This window comes from Dunckerocampus dactyliophorus, chromosome 4 (genome assembly GCF_027744805.1).
Source record: "Dunckerocampus dactyliophorus isolate RoL2022-P2 chromosome 4, RoL_Ddac_1.1, whole genome shotgun sequence".
Taxonomy (NCBI): Eukaryota; Metazoa; Chordata; class Actinopteri; order Syngnathiformes; family Syngnathidae; genus Dunckerocampus; species Dunckerocampus dactyliophorus.
The window spans coordinates 28,214,657-28,232,097 of record NC_072822.1 but is presented as its reverse complement, the minus strand read 5'-3'; positions in this window follow the sequence as shown (position 1 = coordinate 28,232,097).

The following is a 17,441-nucleotide window of genomic DNA, read 5'->3' as shown; positions in this document are numbered from 1 at the left end:
TAAATGTTAAAGTTTTTTAAGACTTGTGCTCGTGTGTGTTTGCTATCAATGTGTTGCTGTAAAGGAGAGTAGAGTGTGGGGGGGACAACAAGTGACGTCGGGGGTTCATATTGAAGTTTTAGCTTGGCGTAGGTTATGACCGCAACAGTAACCCGAGTTAGGGATTATTGTGCCTTTGGTGAGATCATTCAAACCTGCAAAAAAAGCCTGGTGCTTGTGTGTCTCACCGAACACAACAGTAACATAACTGACACCTAGTGACCAGTGTAGAATACTACATATATTATCCGAACGTCTTTGAATGCATTTTCTGAATGCCTTATATTTGTATTTTACTTAATTTAGATAATACATATCATCCAAACGTCTTTGAATGCATTTTCTGAATGCCTTATATTTGTATTTTACTTCATTTAGCCATTTTTGTGCTTGAAAATATTCCAAGCAAATTTGCTTTAATATACATATTATATGACTAATATTAGGCCTTATTCAACTGCAAAACAGAAATGCTTTATTAATGAATATATTTTTGAAAAAAATGAGTGAACTGCAAAATTTGAAGCACCATGTGGGGATTACTGTATAAGGCATTCAGAAGATGCATTTAAAGATGTTGTGATGATATGTAGTATTCTACACTGGTCACTAGGTGTCAGTAATGTTACTGAAAGCACCAGACTTGATCAATGGAACAACAGGCGGTCACACTTACAATAAGGTACACAAAAATACAGTCATTATCGAGGAACTAATTAAGAACTAATGAGGAACTAATGACTAAGGCACATAAATTTAGACTAGTTACTGAGGAACTAATGAAAAACTAATAAGTAACTAATGAATAGTGGTTAGGTATGTTTGTTCCTCATTAACTACTGTAATTTTGTGTCCCTTATTGTAAAGTGTTATCTAACAGGTTTGAATGATCTCACAAAAGGCACAATAATCCCTAACATGGGCTACTGTTGTGGCCATCACCCACACCAAGCTAAAACTGTCCGGATCGGCCGTAGTGTAGTTTGCACTCAGCTTAAGAAGCTCCTCAAATGAGGCACAGGTGTGGCCAATTAGGTCCTCACAGCGGCTCAGGGGTGTGCTGCAACAGATGGCAGAAAGATGGCAGCAAAGCAGCACACAGATCATGACAGTACCCTCCCTCTTATAAGACACCCCTTGGCGGTATACGTTGTTCATTGGGATGAAGAGAGTGGAAGTCGCTGATGAGAGAAGGGTCAAGGAGCGGGCAACCCAGGAGCGCTCCTCAGGTCCATATCCCTCCCAATCAACCAGATACTGCACCGCCTCCCCCTCTTTCTCGAGTCCAAAATTACTCTCACAATGTATGCTGGCTGGCCATCGATGATGCGCGGCGGACGAGGAACCTCAGGTGGAGGGCACAGCAGGTTGCTGGCAACCGGTTTGATGTAGGAGACTTGGAAGACCAGATGAACCTTCAGGGATGCTGGGAGACGAAGGATTTATTGACAACAGACTCAATCACATAAGGTCCCACGAATCTTGGAGCCAGCTTTTTACAAGTCCCTGCCAGACGTAAGTCCCGGACGGAAAGCCATACCTCCTGGCCGGGCTGGTAGGCGGGTGCGAGAATCTGGTGCCGGTCGGCTAGCTGCCGGTTGAGGTCCGCTGTCTGATCAGAGCTGCCCGGGTCTCACGCCAGATGCAATGGGCTCACCGAAGGTGTGGATGAACTGCCGGGACTGCTACGTCTGCCTCCTGGGAGGGAAAGAGTGGGGGCTGGTAGACAAAAACAGTCTTAAACAAGACGTACCTGTCGCCGAGCAGGGCAGTGAATTGTGGGCGTACTCAATCCAAGGGAGGTGGGCAGACCAGGCGTGGGCAGACCAGGCGGAGGGATGTCAGTGGCAGACGCATCGCAGTGCTGCTCCCAACTCTTGGTTGGCCCGCTCCGTCTGGCCATGGGATTGCAGGTGATAACCTGAGGAAAGGCTTACAGTTTGCACCAGCGCTCTGCTAAACTCCCGCCATACTCGTGATGTGAACTGCGGCCCCCTGTCCGACACGATGTCCATAGGAATCCCATTCAGGCAGAAAACATGCCTCACCAACAGTCTTGCGGTCTCCAGGAAGGAATGCCTTCCTTCCTTGGGTAAGGAAACGAAGTGCGCCATCTTGGAGAACCTGTCCACAATGTTAAGGATTAATGTGCGCCCATGTCAACCCAGCGAGGGGGCGATGAGAGGGATTGCTTCTACCACAGACGGAGCAGGCAGTGACAAACACTTGATGTCGGTGGCCATGGATGGCCACCAAAACCTCTGGGAGACCAGGAATTGGGTCCGCCCGATCCCCTGATGACACGCTAACTTGGAAGCATGGCCCCACAGCAGCACTTCGGACCTGAGTCTGTTGGGCACGAACAGCTTCCCTTGTGGACACCCCTCAGGCAGCTCCGTGCCTTCTACCACTTCTGAGACTCTCTTTTCCACCTCCCACTGGAGAGCGCCGAGTACCCGGGCAGCAGGTACAATAGTTTCAGGAGGTGAGTCCACTTCCTCTGGGCCATAAATCCTAGACAGGGCATCAGGCTTGATATTCCAGGATCCGTGTCTGTACGTAATGGAAAAATTTTATCTGGTTAGAAAGAGTGACCATCGAGCTTGACGGGAGTTGAGTCTGTGTGCAGAGCGGATATAGGCCAAGTTATTATGGTCGGTAATAACCACCAACGGCTCCAACCAATGTCTCCACTCCAGCAGTGCGAGCACGATGGCCAACAATTCTCAATTGCCCACATCATAATTCCTTTCTGCTGCGGTGAGGCGAAGTGAAAAGAATGCACATGGGTGGAGCCTCTGGTCGACTGGTGAACGCTGGGATAGGACAGCTCCCACTCCTGTATTCGAGGCGTCTACCTCAACGATAAATTGCAAAACAGGGTCAGCCTTATAATACCGGAGCCGTAGTAAACAGAGTTTTAAGTCTAGCAAAGGCCCCCTCAGTTTTTGGGAGACCAAACAAAAGAACTTAACAGATGTAAGCCGAAATGCTTCCGGACCAAGTCGCGGGAAAAGGCAACAAGAACAAAAAACACTGCTAAGCACGGATACTAAGGCAGGAAAAAAGACACGGGATCTAACCAAAAGAGCTGCTATCAAACACTAGCAGAGAAGTACCACAAAACACAAACACCGCTGCTGGAGTAAGCCAAGCAGGGAACAAGCTACTTACAGAGACTAGGTAATGAAGTCACCAGAGAGCCGATAACACTGAGTACAGGAGTGTACAGGAGCATGTCACGGTGCAGCGAAAGGTAACAATCTGGCACTGGAGTGTAGTTTGCACACAGCTTAAGAAGCTCCTCAAATGGAGCACAGGTGTGGCCAATTAAGTCCTCACAGTGGCTCAGGGGTGTGCTGCAACAGATGGCAGAAAGATGGCAGCAAAGCAGCACACAGATCATGACAAAAACTCAACTCTGAACTCCTAACATCTCTTCCTGTCCCCAACACCGGAACACATTTACAGCAACGCACACGAGCCTGAGTCTAAAAAGTTTTATTTCTCTTATTATGTCTAGTGTACTTGGTAAAGCAAGTGTGAATTTGACTATATGGTAATGGTAATGGTTTAATTTTATTTGAACATGCTTACAAGTTACAATGGAATACATCACATAATAAAATTCATAGTTCCACAGGTCCAAGTTTATATAATCCTACCCATGTTGCCATACGTTTATTCACTTCCTGTATTTCATATGTGATCTTTTTAATATAAGTTATAAGGTAATGTATCAGTATGGTAATATAATTGCCAACGTATTTCCACAATCACAATAAATAATAATCGTGTATAATAATCAATATAATAATAAATAAATAATAATAAACACAATAAAAACAAATTCAAGACTCTTCTTCCTGCTTGGATTGTTTCTTGAAATCACTCATCTTGGTGCTTTGTTTGAGTTCCTTACTCAATCCGTTCCCTAATTTAATTCCACATATTGAAATGCTGTGGGTATTTAGCGTTGTTCTCGCATATAAGTGTTTCAAGTTTAGTTTTTCCCTAAAATCATATTTCTCCTCTAAAATTCACTAAATCAGCAAATTTTTATCATTGTCATTTTAGAAATAAAAGATTTGTATGTTCTCTTTACACATCATTATGGATTATCCTAACTGATCTTTTTTGCAGTACATTTAGCGAGTGAAGATTGCGTTTATAGGTATTATCTCATATCTCTGCACAGTGAGTTGGATATGGTAATACCAGAGAGCAGTAAAGAGTATGGAGTGATTTTTGATCAAGGACAAATTTTGCTTTATTCAATATTGGGGTATTTCTCTGCGCCTTATGTTGTATATTTTTAATATGAGATTTGCAGCTAATTATTTCATCTATTATGGTCTCCCACACCATGTCCACACCATCAATTTGTATTTATGCGTACATGTCCTTTCTGCTATTACCAAATAGCATTATCTTAGTTTTACTTAGATTCAAGGATAATCTATTTTTATTAAACCATCTTTTTAATATGGCTGTTTCATCTGTGACTTTTTTTTAATGCTTGAGTACTTTCCCCAGAACAAAAGGTAGTAGTATCATCTGCAAATAATCCTAACTTTAAGTCTCTCGTCACTTTACAGATGTTATTAATATACAAGTTGAACAGTTTTGGTCCCAATATTGACCTCTGGGGTTCTCCACACGTAATATTTAAACTTGCAGATGCATATTATCCTAGCTTCACATATTGCTTCCACTTCAAAACTAACTCTCTGATTTCATATCTTTCTAATTTTGTAATTAGGATGTTGTGATTAATTGTATCGAAAGCTTTTGTCCAATCCATAACTACTGCAGCTGCACACTTTCTGTGGTCTGTAGCGTTGGTAATTTCCTCAGTAATTTCAATCAGTGCCATGGAGGTTGAAATGTTAGCTCTGTATCCGTATTGGCTATCCACAGGTAATTCGTTCTTATTGATAAATATGTCCATTATTCTCGATTATTTTAGAAAATTGTGGTAATAAGGAAACTGGTCGGTAGTTTGCAAATTGCTATTTGTCTCTGTTTTGGAAGATTGGAACTACTAGAGCTGTTTTCATTTTGTTCGGAAATTTTCCAGTCTGAAATGATACATGTTAACAGTTCTATGATCTCACTGATAACTCTTTTTATTGTTTCCATTTCAATTTCATTACAAGCAGTTGATGTTTTTGCTTTACAATTACTGACAAAATCGGTGGTTTCCTTTTTTGTCACATCAGTGAGGAACATGGAATTAGGATTCCTGTCTATTTTTTCATTCGTTTCCTTCACTGTCCAGAATTTTGGAATCTCTTCTTCCAGTTTTGGTCCAATATTTACTAGGTAGTTATTAAACTTCTCCACTACCTCATTCATATCATCATTATTGGTGTTTCCAACCATACAATAATGAGAGTAGTCTGCTTTCTTATTCTTATTTCTTATGCTTCCTACTATTCCTTAAAATACTGTTTAGAATGCCCCAAATTGCGCCAATGTTATTTTTATTCTTGTATAATAATTGACTATAATATTCTTTCTTGCACCCTCTCAGGATTGTTGTCAACTTATTTTTATATGTCTTATATGTTTTTTCTGCTTCTTTAGTTTGTTGAATGATACATTTCCTATATAATGTATTTTTCTTCTTACAGCCATTTTTCAGTCATTTGTGATCCGTGGTTGATTATTTTTCTTTTGCTTCTTGGACACATGACTCAAGGGACAGTTATCATCAAAGAGTATTTAAAAAGTGTTCTCAAAATTGTGTCCTGAGTCTTTTGTGTCTTTTTCCAATTCCAATTGTTTGTGGTCTGTGAAACACAAGGTGTCCAATTGCAGATGTTCTTGTGGCATGCTGATAATGTTGATTGAGTTATTTTCCTTTTCCATGTTGTCGCGTTGATATGAGCCTTAGTATTTATCCAGATCCTTGATGTCTCTGACAACAAGCCTCTGATCCTCCATTTAACTTGATGAAAATTTTGCAGTTGGCACTCCCAAGTATCTTGGATCCTTCCCTGCTTCCTGAGATTGCGTGCTTTCTTGACGATTTCAACATTGCATTTTTTTCAGATACTCATTCATATAGACGTTTGTACCTTTCAGCTTCTTTCCCTGTTTCAGTAGTGCGGTTTTGAATTTCCTGTTAGTGGAAAGAATATTAATTCATGACTAGATGGCTCTAATGATGTTAAAAATTTTATTTAGACGGTCGTAAACACATTTTCTATGCCCTGACTATGAAAATATTCCATTAATAAATAAGGAATTGCGTAAATTGGCTCATCATAGTCAGGTCTGGATAAACAAGAGATTACTGTACTTTTTAAAAGTAATTTACCCAACACTGGTTTTGACCATGTGATTGGCTGGCGACCAGTCCAGGGTGTACTATGCCTCTCGCCCAAAGTCAGCTGGGATAGGCTCCAGCATACCCGCGAGCCTAGTGAGGACAGGCAGCATAGAAAATGGATGAATGGTTTTGACCAATAGCTACAAAGATGGTTAAAGCAGAGTCTGCTCACATGGAGATACAGTAGTGTTGAGGAAAAACTATGACTCTTTGGAAACAGAAAACTCTTGTGTGGTTCCTTTTATCCATTTGGCCTTTCACCGAGTCATTTGATACATAAGATTTCCATCTGCTTGATCAAAGTTTCCTGATACACTGTCTTCACAGCAGGGCTAACTGTTCTGTGAGTCACACACAGTAGAGCTGGCTTTCCAACCACAGCCACGCTTCATATTTCCCAGTCAGTCATCTTTTTCCATCTCAGAGACAATCACATTGAAAGGCTGTCCTCACAATTAAAGGTCAGACCTTCAGATCATAGTCCTGCAGCTGCATCCTTATGAATGGAGGTGTTCTGTGTCTGTGGGGTGGGTGTTATAATGGGGGAACATATTTGCACATGCTGACAAATTAAGCAATCAGAATGTCCATCCATTTTCTTCCACTGACCTAGGTCCAGGTCACGGGGGTAGCAAGGCCAGACTTTGTGGTCTCTGGCTACCTTCTCCAGTTCCACCGGGGTACACTGTGGCATTCCCAGGCAAGCTGCAAGACATAGGGCCAACTCCAATTGTACTCCTTTGCCCTTGATTTTGCGCTTTTATGTCTAGTGTAGGGTTATCCCAATTCTCTGTGAGGTGAAAGGGAAGGACTAAGGGGAAGCGATACATAGCCCTTGAAATGAAGGAAACTGGGACCTGACTTGAAACAAAGGGGTATGAGAGATATGAGAATATGAGAAATTTCACGATACACTGTGCCCGCTGACAAGATGGCAAGTCTAACCCGGGGCCTCCTCTCGGGTGAACACCACACCAAGGACGCATCCGGGAGGCATCGATGGGAAGGAGCTCCTCATGGATGACCGAGCGCCTCAGCCTATCTCTAAGAGTGAGTCCAGCCAGTCATTTTGGTGGCTTGTACATTGCTCTTTTGGTCACTACCCAAAGCTTGTGACCATAGGTCAGGGTTAGAATGTAAACTGATAAACTTATCCATATCACACTCCAGCTTTGCAACACAAATACTAGGGTTCTAAGTGTACAAAAAACAACAACCCTGACAACCACCATGAACCTCATCACTTTAGATTTCAACATATGTCGTAAGTTCGGTGAGGATCTACAGTATTTTGACAAATTCATTTGATTTGGTCACTTCCTGTTTTCTGTCTGGTGTTTCCTGTCTTCTGCTACGCTTGCAACTTGGTCTGATGGTTGGGGGTGGAGCAATGCTGCAGGTGTACGCAATCTTTAACTAACATGATTCCTCAGTCTTGCTTCGCCACCAGGAAGACGCCAGATTATTCCTCATGCTTTCCACATGTATCCATGCCAGGACTTCCATGTTTTTGTTTGCTTACTTCTAGCTTCCATGCTAGCCCTTGTTTCCACTTTTGTATGTTCAGTCGTTTATCAGGTAGGTTTTGGTTGTTACTTTTTACTGTTGTTTCTGAAGCGTATTCCTGGGCTGCCTTGTTGCTCCGTTCTCCTTTTATGACTGGCGTCCTGGCCTTTTCATTTGAGTTTCTTTTTTTTTTTGTAAAACGTGCACAGAGAGAGAGGTCTTTTCCAGAGTTAAACATCAACACATCAGTCTGTTTCTCAGTCAGATGGTTTTCTCATTTAAGACTTCCCTCTTCATGCCAGAGCGGAAAGCTCAAGGAAAGAGTGCTGAGGCCCTGGGGAAGACGTCATTCTCAGATTACCAGGTTGACCATGAAGCTCACTTTGGGCACAGACAGGCTTAGTGGGGGAAAATAAGTATTTGATCCCCCGCTGATTTTTGTATGTATTAGAGAATGCTGACTGGTAGGGGATCAAATGCGTACAAATAAAGACATACAAATACAAATGTCGGAAAATTACATTAACGTCAATGGGAATTGTTGGGCCATACAATTTCTAATTTGATTTAAAAAAAAATAATAATAATAATAATAATAATTAATGAATTTTGAAAATAAAGACCCTAAATGTGTTGATGCTTGAATGCTTTGAATGGGCTGATAAATGTGTAGAAACTACATTAATTTCAACTGGAATTGTTGGGCCGGAAAATGTATAATTTAATAATCATAATTTTTTTTTAAAGAAATTTTATAAAGTTGTAAATATTTTTAAATGTTGGAATGCTTTGAATGGGTTGGGAAATGTGGAAAAATTACATCAATGTCAATGGGACTTTTTGGACTTAAAATGTGTAATTTAAGAACATTAATGTTACTAACAGTAATGTTACTATTAATACTATTAACATTATATAAACATTATGTTAATGATATTATATTAATATATTATAATATATTATATTACTATTATATAATAAATAATAATATAATTAATATTTATAATATTAATATTGGTAATATATTAATATAATTAATAAAAACACAAATTTTGAAATGTTGAAATAGATGGACCCAATGTGTTTGATGCTAGAATTCAGTTTGGATACCAACGCAGAGAGTGTCATTTAGGGGTGAAAAAATAAAAGGAGTTGTCCCCTGTTGTGGATAAAGGCAAATCCAAAAATCACATAGAAAAATACAGTCCAACAAAAAGCACAGGCTAGGCCACAAAAAGGGAAACAGAAAACCCTGCCACAAAAAGGTATGCAGGAAAAAAATAGTTAACAGAAAACGCTGCTGGAAAAAACCCAAGCAGGCAATAGCAAAAGCACAAAAATACTAGCCACTGCTGAAAATGCCAAGCAGGCAAATAATACTCGAAGTACACGAGATAGCAAAGAGACCAGATGGGGAGTAACACTAATAATGAGGAAGGGTAGCAAGGAGAACACTTGAAGCTTGAAGGCACGATCTGGCACTGAACGAGTATCAGCGCCCAGCTTAATTATGAGATGCAGGTGATTGCAAGCAGGTGTGCACCGGTGGCTCTGCTTCAGCCGGACCAGCAGTGCTCTGCAAGACATTACAGATAGGCGGCAGCAAAGTGACAGACACAGATCATGACAGTATCCTGCCCTTTTATAAGACGCCCCCTGGCGGCACACCTGGCTTATTAGGATGGAGTGAGTGGAAGTCGCTAATGAGAGCCGGGTCGAGGATACAGCAGCGGGAGACCCAGGAGCGTTCCTCAGGTCCATATGCCTCACAGTCGACCAGGTACTGCACCCCCCTCACCCTGCTTCTGGGGTCCAAAATGGCCTTCACTGTGTATGCTGGCTGACCATCGATCATGCGCGGCAGAGGAGGAGACTCGGCCAGCGGGCAGAGCGGACTCGTCGTCTCACTGGCTAGAAGACTGGTTGGAAGACTGGATATATCTTGAGTGATGGCGGAAGCTTGACCTTTACTGATGAGGCTTTGATGATGGAGCCGATCACATACAGGCCGATGAACCTCGGTGCCAGCTTTCTGCAGGTACCAGCTAAAGGTAAGTCTCTGGAGGAGAGCCACACATCCTGGCCCTGCTGATACTCGTGCCGGAATCATGTGTCGGTCTGCTAACTGGCATTAGGTGCAGCTGTCTGTGAGAGTGCCGCCCGGGTGTCCCGCCACACCTTGCAGGTGAAATTGGACCGAAGGAACCGCCACAGGGCTTTGTCCTCGCTGAAGACTACTTTCAGATCATGATAATCGATAGGCACCATTGATAGGTGCACGCTTTGTACCGGGGAAGACACAAGCGGATTGTCAGGCATGGCCAGACACAGGCAATTAGCATAGCAGAAAGAGCTCCAGTTCTCAATCCCGGTCCTACCCCAGTCTACCACAAGGTTATGCAATTTAAGCCACGTAAGACCCAGTACAACAGGCGCAGACTGTGAGGGAAAGAAGAAGCGAATAGCTTCATGGTGGTTACCCGAAAGACGCAATGACAACAACTCTGAGGATTCAACTCTAAAGATTGTACCTCCTTAGGAGATGAGAGCTTAACCTTAGCCAGTCCATATTTTTCAACAAACGGCGAGTCCAAAAAATTATTGTCCGCCCCTGAGTCAATCAAGGCGGATATGGGTATGTTCTGGGGTGTAACAGTTAACTGTTTCGGTTCTGCATGTTCGGTTCCGTCCACTTGCATACCGTATTAGTTACATTTTATGCTATTTTTCTCATTGAATTTATTACTAGAGTGATCTAAGTGCTTCATGCGGAACTAAAGCCCTGGGCGAGTTTTCACACGGACACCTCTGATTGTCGGACACCACTGACTGAGGGGGAAGAACGCTAGTAGCTCGCGGTTGTGACAAATGGCATCATGGCATATGCAAGCGAGAAGCCTAAGCTGGAAAATCCTCCCAACTCACTATGGTCTCCTGTTTGGGAACACTTTGGCTTCCCTGTTAAAATTACGGATGGACAAAGTGAATAAATTCAAAGTTGTGTGTCGGCATTGTTCCACGGATAGCGGGTATGCTGCAGGAAATACGTCTAATACTTAAAACAGCATCATCCGGCAGTGAATGTTACATCTACAAGAAAGAAAACCAGCTTAGTTCAAACACCAGTAACTTCAGCATATAAACAACCTCTAGCAAGCAACTCTGATGGGCCAAAGCAGTAACACATAGTATTGGAGTTTCTATAACTACAAGATTATGTGCATAATCAGTTGTTGAGAGCGTTGACTTTAAGTACAGAAAAAATGATTACACCACGTTCATTTTAATGCTTGATACAACTAAAGCTACCTTTGTTTGGGCAAATATAACAATGACAAATAACAAAAATAGCTCATGAGAATTTTCTTGAATTCAATAGTGTTAAAGTCTCTGCTTTGCTTTTGATCATGGCTGTGAAATAACCCAAAATGGAGGCAAAGGAAGTTGCAAGTGTCAGCATTTTGACAAAGAAGTGAGAAATTCAAGAAATAATTCAAAGCAAAACACCAAGGTGGCGTCCGTGTTGAACTCGCTGCCACATTGTGTCTTTGTCAACAATCACGTCTTCAATGAAGGTTCAAGTAACCTTCAGTGTTCATTTATCCCTTTCAATTGTCATTTGTATGCATTTACAATTGTTTTCTGCATGTAAAACTATAAAAAGGTGTTTTGTGTTGACATTTTTGAGACTTACATTAAGTTAGTTAGCAAATAACAACATAGTCAACCGCTGATGACATCATAGACGGGCGACAGAACTGACTTCCATTTCTTGTTTCCATGTATTTGCGAGCTGCTAACAAGGACGCTTTTTGCTGAAAATACATTAAGAACACAGTTGGACACACGCACTGTATTAAACCGACAAGACGCTCTCCATATTGTACTCTAACCAGAAAATGTACTCAAACCAGGGCAGACATTTTCCACGTTAAACAAATAACAGGCTAACCGAGGCAGATGCTAACCGAGGTTCCACTGTAAAGTCAAAGTATTGTATGTCACGCACATAAAGGACGAATCTTGCATTGTTTTTGTTCAGTCCAGCTTTGTCAGTGTGCACAAAATAGCATTCATTCTCCTGCAAACTAATACAGTAGACGCTCATATCGACATATAAGCATATCAGCTTCCATTTCTTCAGCATATACCCGCAGATCAGATATGTCCAACCACCTTCAATGTATCCCAAGCTTTTCAAATGTAAGCATTTTCGGTGTATCTGTAGAACAAAGACAAAATATTCATATACCCCGCAGTGGGTTTTGCCAGTTATTTCCCTCTCATATCATATTATTTGCAGATCATGCACCACATGCTCTCAAGCATCTGAATTGTGTCATTGACTCTTTCAGCTTTGTCAAAATCTAAGCTTTTGTCTCGCAACTAAGCTTTTATTTAGCATTCTGACACACTATTGAAAGGAGGATTAGTATAACCCGATTAGCGGGCTGCTGACTTGTCCCGGATCTCCGAGTGAGGTTTTCAATTTACACAAGTCAAACTTTGCAATTAATGTGCCTTGCATGTCCCCGAGGTTATTATGATGTTATTACCATCAGGGCGGCACAACGCCCTCATGCAATTACATTTTTACCACATGTTTTCATTGTTGTCATTTTCTATTGCCGTCTCTTTGGCCCTGTCCACACAGGAACATTCCTGGGTTGTTTTTTTTTTTTTTTGGCGGGTTGTGTCGGCTTAGTAAATAGTTGCATCCAGACGGGAATGGATACCCTGGGTGAAAATGATGTAATACACAAGGCACACCTGCGTGTGGTGCTGTAAACAGATACACAGACGGAACCACGTGACGTAAGTCCTTCCATAAGTCCGCATAAATCCTTCCAGTTTCCAAGGCTCACCTGACTTACGACGAAGTGGAATTACTTCTACGATTCATTTTGGAGAATAAAACAATAAAATATCAGGAGAATGTCGACTGGGGTGAGTCACGCCTGCAGAAATATTCAGATATTATGTTGGCCTGTCGTCAAAACTAATTTCTGCTTATGTGACTGTGATGGGGTGGTGACAGATCGGCTGTCTTTACGACAAGCCGGTGTTTTCCCACTTTGGGTGTCGTTTTAAAAAAATACTGAATGGCGTTTTCGTGTGCATGAGAGGCTGAAATGATAAATTACTTTGCGGTTTTGACCTGAAAATGTTCTGTGTGCCCCTTTGTTTACTCCCCAGTTGACGTTGCTTCCAGTGGTGTGCGGGGCAAAGAGGCACACCTGCAGCCGCTCTTTTTAACCAAAGCAGCTGCAGCAGGAAGACGCCGGATCCTTCTTCAGGATTCCTTTCCATGCATTTGCATAACAAAGCCTACCTTGACACTTTGCCTGTAACAATTTGCTGTCTCCTCCTGTTTGTATTTTGCATTTGTGAGCATTGTATTAAATTACAATCTGCATCTGGGGTCCAAAGACTTAACACTATCGTGACAAAGATAACTTCAATCACTTGACAAATCTTTTCTTAATTCCTACCAGGCTTCTTTTTAGGATAAAGAGCCTCAATGTCAGATTAACTTACAGCATTATCACGTAAGAGCAAGTTGAATTGATATCGCATTCAGTGATAGTAAAATAAATCTCTACCTGAATCTTACTAATGGAAAAGTTGGATAGGAAAGTGTGTACAAAATTGAACTGGGTGCATTTTGTTAATTGCAGAAAGGGCGATGGAAGAGCAGCTAAGAGGTCTACTGATCCCTCACCACTATGCAGTTTCACTCTATCATAGTTTTTCAAAACTACCGAATATCAATTAAGAAATCGTGCTGTTTTGTGCTTGAATATGGCCTACTATTAGTTTTTAAAAAATGCATATTTAAGCACATTTTTTGCCTTAAGTAAGTATTTTCAAACATAAAAATGGCTAAAGGATGTAAAATACAAATACAGTATAAGGCATTTAGGAAAACGCATTCAAAGACATTGTGATATATGTAGTATTCAACACTGGTCACTAGGTGTCAGTAATGTTACAGTCATGTTGGGTGAGACACTCAAGCACCAGACTTGATCGGCGGAACAACAGGCTTTTATTGCAGGTTTCAATAATCTCACAACAGGCACAATAATCCCTAACACGGGCTACTGTAACCCACGCCAAGATAAAACTTCCTGTCCACCCCCTGCTCTGTCTTGAGGACTCTAATAATGTAAAAAAAATGTATTTAGAAGGTTGTAAAGAGGCTTTCTTTGGTCTAGCTATGAAAACATATCATTTATAAATATGGAATCCTACTTGGAAATGTACTTATCACGGTCGGGTCTGGAACCAATTAACCACCATATACGAGGGATTACTGTATTGGAAAACTTTTTTTTTTTACCAAAGTGGATTATTATTTTCGTTTTGTTGTTATTCTCTTAATGAGCACCCTGAGCAACCTGTATTAACATAAAAAACTCCAAAGGAGTCAGAGACACACCACCCATGAACCTCACAGCACATCACTGGCGTTGTTGCGAAAATTTTAAACGAAAAGTGAATCATACAAAAACCTGGGTGTAAACTTTGATTGACTCCTTGCAGGGGCTGAGTGTCTTGGTTTTTGTTCACCGTTCACCACAGTTAGCAGCGGGCTAACTTCAGTGGCGCCTGGCATTACTCCACCTTGTATTCCACTCATAAAACAATCTGACTTCTACATCGACTCCATTATATTCACAGTGAAGTCAGGAAAGTATGGTTTGCTATTGCACGTTTTGTGTCCACTATTATCATTATTATTATATTATTTGATTTGACTAATTAATATTGGTTATATATATATGCACTGCTGTGTTTTTCTGCTAAGATACACATTAATGTCACACTGATTTGCTACGATAAACTGCTCAAGGCTGGAGGCCTCATCTTGTGTCCAAAACAAGTCCTCCAAATGCTTATCACCTGATTCAAATTGATGTCAAATTTGATGTCTATGCATGCGAGCCAGCCCTTCATCGTCTCTGTCCCTCACAGGTGGGGGAGATCCCAGATCCCCCCCCCAGTTTCTTATATTAACTAAGCTATTTTCTCTAGAAGCCGTCTGTTCAGGTTGTATTGATTTGTCTCCTAGGATGCAAGTTTCATTAAATTGTACCTCCCATTATTCTCAAAGAACGTGTCTCATCTCTTGAATATTTTAGAGCTAGCAGAAGATTTTGGGGAGAGGTCGTCCAGGATTCCAACATCTTCCCGACCGACTGAGTTGGACCTTGACCATGCATGGCAAAGTCAAGAGCGCCTTAGAGGAGGGAGGTGGGGGAGGTGGGGGGTGATGGTGGTGCTGGTGGAAATTCCATAATTTTCCCTTATTTTCCGCAAAATGTCTCTTACTTCAAATGCAAATGTTGACCGGTATGAGATCATGAGCTTTCACTGCAGGTCATGACGCAAAGCGATAGTCATGCACATTATTAATGATAATATCATTATTATGATGATCTGACAAGGAAATGTAGGAGCAAGCAGAAAGTGGTTGTTTTGCTTTCAGTTTGATTGCTAAAGAAGCCTGCAGAATCAAAGTCCCAGAGGTACACTGTTGCTATGGCAACGGGCCTTCGTGAAAGGCAAGCGATAGTACACACTGAGAAGAGGGTTACACTTAAGTTAATATGCTTTTACAGTATTTTCCCATGTATATGAATTATAATGCAAACATACTGCAATGTTGTATATCAGCCTATACCGATACCAGTCCGACACCTTCCTTTCTCCTTTCTTGTTATCGTAATCGAGTTGTATGCATGTGCTTTGCTGAATAAAAAAAACACCATATTGCACAATCAAGATTCTCCTACCATGAAGGAATACATCAAAATGCCCACAGCATTTATTACGGTTTATCGTGGCTAATTGGTTCCAGACTCACCGGTGATAAGTCGTAGTAGTAGTAGTAGTAGTACTTTATTAATCCCACAGCAGGGAAATTCACCTGTTACAGCAGCAAGCAAGATACACAAGTAAAAAATGCATAGTGACATAGTGAATACAAAAAGGTTCAAGGTACAAAAAGTCAATTTAGGTAGTAGGATTCCTTATAAATAAATTGAATATTTTGTAGTTAGAGCATCAAAAACCTGTTTGCGACCTTCTAAATATGATTTCTAACATTATTAGAGCCCTCTAGACATGAAATAACACCCCTATGGTCACCTTTACACTCCAATTACCCAATAAAGTAGACATAATAAGAAAAAATAAGACATAAATAAGATTTGTGCTCATGTGTGCCGCTTTAAATGTGTTGCGGAGTTAGGGGAGCTGAGTGGGGGCGTGGTCTGGAAGTGACCTATGGGGTTCAGAGTTGAGTTTTAGCTTGGCGTGGGTTACAGCCACAGCAGTAGTCCGTGTTAGGGATTATTGCGCCTGTTGTGAGATCATTCAAACTTGCAATTAATGCCTGCTGCACTGGCAATCAAATCTGGTGCTTGTGTGTCACACCAACATTACAGTAACATTACTGACACATAGTGACCAGTGTAGAATACTACATACAGTATCATCACAACGTCTTTGAATGCGTTTTCTGAATGCCTTAAGCCCCCGTCATACGACGCACAAATCAGTACGAATCAAACAGAACCAGTCAGAATGAAATAGTTTCAAAATTTTGAATGCAATTTGAATACTTGTGAGGAATAGGAGCTGGCGCTTCAGGGGCTTCCTGGATTTCAGAACCTCCGTACTGTGCACGCTGGTGCCACATTTTGCCGCCACATTTTCTTGCAATTTTCCGTGGCAATGCATGTCATTTAGTTATTTATTCATGGCAAGCCTGAAAAGCGTGAAGACTAGTTTGCGTTGTGTTTACGCAAAAATGTCGCGCTTGACATGCAATTCGTGACCAAAAATGGGTACGCATTGTCACCACCACTTCCTGCATCCCTGAAGCAGTCGTGGCATTATTTGGTCCCGCTGTGTCCCGTTTGACGCCTCGCAACAGCAGGCATCACCCCTATAGCTTCATTAATTCCCCTATTTGCAAGGGACCTACAAGATATCGAACTCCACAGAAGGAGCTCACGCAAAAAAGTAATGCAAGTCTATTTTCTCGCAGCTGCAGATAAAGAATGTGCAAAGAGCAGGAAAAAGGCAATAAACTAGACAAAAAGGAAGCATTTTCGACATTCCTGCGCTGTCCACACCAGTGTCCGCTTGGCCACTTTACCTTGGCGGTGATGTGAATGTGATGTGATGTGAATAACGGCATTAAAAGTGATTAAAAGTTTGTACGTTTTTTCATGCATAATTTTTTTTCTATATATAATTTCTTTTTACTGACTAAGTGCTACTAAAACAAAGCATATTTGTAATGATCCCCAATTAAAATAAACATGAAACAGATGAATTTACTTATTCTGTTATCTTTTAATAATTGGAAGGTTACATCTACCAACATAATTCCCATTGCACAGAACCAGCAGAAACAGTGCACCTGTAGCAGCATGTATACAATTAACAAACTTCAGCATATTCTGAGTAACCAACATAAAAAAATATGCCATTATTTGCACATAAATAATAGACTTCTGAATTCAAACTAATATCCTGAGCTAGA